Source organism: Myotis brandtii, unplaced genomic scaffold (assembly GCF_000412655.1).
Source record: "Myotis brandtii unplaced genomic scaffold, ASM41265v1 scaffold527, whole genome shotgun sequence".
Classification (NCBI taxonomy): Eukaryota; Metazoa; Chordata; class Mammalia; order Chiroptera; family Vespertilionidae; genus Myotis; species Myotis brandtii.
Genome location: NW_005369924.1, coordinates 13,040 through 16,194, shown reverse-complemented (window position 1 = coordinate 16,194; position 3,155 = coordinate 13,040). Strand labels below are relative to the sequence as shown.

Here is a 3,155-nt window from a genome sequence, read left to right as displayed (position 1 = left end):
GTATTAGGTAGAGTTGTTATATCTCCTGGAATTGACAGAGTGGCCTTGTATAGTACGTGTCCTGTAGGAGTCAGTGGCTCAGACTTCCCCAGCACCTGAACTGGGTACTCTAGGTACAACCCTGTGTGGTTTGTGTGCACAGTGTTGTTGAGTCTCTATTTTTTTTACATACTTTTATTGATTTCAGAGAAGAAGGGAGATGGAGAGGGTGAGAGAGATAGAAACATCAATGATGGGAGAGAATCATTGATAGGCTGCCTTCTGCACACTCCACACAGGGGATCAAGCTCACAATCCAGACATATACCCTTGACTGGAATCAAAGCTGAGACCATTCAGCCCACAGGTTGATGCTTTATCCATTGAGCCAAACTGGCTAGGGCAGTATTTGAGTCTTGATTGCTATTGGTGTCACTGAGAGGAATTAACTTCCAGGCCAATTGTCTATGAAGACAAGCTGTGACTACAGTGGAAGAGCTGCTGTGAAGGAGACACTCATATGGAGTAGGACTTGCTTCAGTGAGGATTTCTTGCTCAATGAGTCTGCCCCTTGAGTGTGTCACTTTTGAATGTATAGAATTGCAATCTGGTATGGTTTGAAGCTGTGCATTGGGTGCACTGGCTCTGGGGCTTCCCAGGAGGTGCAAAGTCAGCCATTGCCTGGGTCCACCTGGATAAACCTACAGAGCCATCTGCAGATGGCTACTACTTGTGTTGTGCTTAGCAGTGCCCAGGCAAGATCAATCTGTGAAGCAAGGCAGACTGGTGCTAGTGTCAGGTCTTAGGCCATTTATTGAGTAGCATGGGGCTCATTTATGGCAGCTATTGCTTGTTGGAGATATCTTAAGAAAGTTTGAAGCCTGAGCCAGGACAGGCCATTCATATGGAAAAGCCACTGCAGATAGCTTGGATGAGGCTGCAAATTGGATAGAGCGTGGTCTCAGAGAATCGCCAGGGTGTAGTGAACAGTGCGAGCAAGGATGATGGAAACTCAGATATGTCTGCCAGTCAGCTCTTTGATGAGCAAGGTCTCAGCATAGAAACAATGACCCCTGTAAGCACCTCTGTCTGGGAGAAGGCCCCATAGTTCTTGCTCCTATTGAAATTTAAGTGAATGAAACATATTAAAATAATATTACTAAAGATATTTTAAAAACATGAATAACTATGTTTTTTACTAACCAGTTCAGCTATATAATGTGCATTACATACTTGATCAAGGTCATTTTCTCATCTTATAGAGGATTAATTATATTCTTATCTTTATTTCCCATGTTAAAATATAAAAACAATGAAAACTTAGTTGACTTCAAAGAAGTCTAATGCCTGCTATATTTGTGTGTGTGTTTTTTTCTATGTGGACAAATACTATAATAACATCCTGCTCTGCATAGATGTGGGAAGAGGAAGAGGGGAAAATAAAGAAATGTAATAGAGGGGGAATCTTTACCCCTGGAGAGCTCCTTCTTAAGGAATCCCTATTGAAAGATTGGTCTAGTGAATGAGAAGCTCTTTTTCTGTCACTGTTTCAACTCACAACACCTTAATTTTATGAGATATATTTTAAGTGACCCCTTCTCTTCCTTACCATCCTCATAGTCTCATCTCAAATAAAGTTCATTTTTCTTAATTTATTTTGATATTATATCCATTTCTGACAGAATTTGCACATTTGTAGACATCATTTCCAATTCTAAACTATTATGAAAATATGACTAGGATGACATAAATTAAATATTCTCTTAAATATTTCCTAAAAGAAAGGGAATAATAATAAGCTAAGATTTTCATGTGGATAAATTGAAATTGCAGTTTGCAGTCTTTAAGCACAAATGTTTCAAATGAAGAATACATAAAATTAACATTTGTGTAAGTGCCTAATTTCAAGAAAAAGTTAAATTATGCCTGATATTAATATAATTTTTCACAGAATAATTTATTTGCTTTGAAATTAAGGAGGATAGCAGGATATTAATAACTCTTTCCACAGGAATCTTTTTAAATAGGTAACAGCAGAAAATGAAAAGATGAATAATGTAAACTGGTTTCTTTTGACTTTCAACTATTGCTGGTTGTAGGTCTGGGGTGAATAGGGCTTGACGACATAGTAAATTAGATTCTCTACAAAAATAATAATAATAATAAGAAAAAGAATGCACACTTAATTCCAAAAATAGTGTGAGGATGTAGAAGAAGTTATTTCATTTGAAAACAAATTATCTATAGGGGGTCGGGCTCAAAATCCTGAGCATGTGCCCTGACCGGGAATCCAACCGTGATCTCCTAGTTCATAGCTCATTGCTCAACCATTGAGCAACACTGGTGGGAATGATTCATTCTTTTATTAAAATTTTATTTTTAAATTACAATTTACATTTAATATCATTTGTATTACCATAGTGGTTAGATACAAAGTGATATCCCATTTTTCCATAAACACCCGGCACTATACTTAGAGATTACAATATTATCATCATTTAAAATTATCTTTATTGTTGAAAGTATTACAGATACCCCTCCACTCCACACTTGCCTTCACCACTCTATTGTCTGTGTCCATGGACTATGCATATACTAGGTCAGTGATGGCGAACCTATGACACGCATGTCAGAGGTAAAACGCGAACTCATTTTGGGTGACACGCATCGACAGAGATAAAAAATTGCATAATTCAAATATTTGTCTCTCGCAATGGCCAGAGTTGGGCATCACTCGAGTAATATTATTACTCACGTTACTCATGATAAATAATGCAATTCTAAAACCGGATGTAAACATGTACATCGGTGTTGCGTAGCAAAAATACATAGTGAAAACATCCAAGATACATTGTTCCAATATTGACATTAATATAAAAAGGTTAAGAATTGCACTATAAAGAGATTAATCTTTACTCATGACATTTTATTTTTACTCGAGTGACAAAATGCCCAATTCTGGAAACAGCCTCGTATTGTCAACATGTGCCTTGGGTAAGCTTCCCGTGCGTTCGGGTGCATTCGGCAAACAGACGCACTTGATCGCCATGTTCGTTAGGAGACAGGAGTGGGAGGGTTAGAAGAAAAAGATATACAGTGCAACAGTGCTCGATGAGACATTCTGCGTGTCAGATAATTGATTACAGCACCATATATTTGTTGGTTATACATACTAT

At 37.7% G+C, this 3,155-nt stretch overlaps 1 pseudogene; it reads left to right on the top strand.

Annotated features, from left to right (window-relative positions):
- The first annotated feature begins 2,962 nt into the window (after positions 1 to 2,962).
- The window catches only part of LOC102255825, a 4,885-nt pseudogene continuing 4,692 nt past the window's right edge, over positions 2,963 to 3,155 (top strand).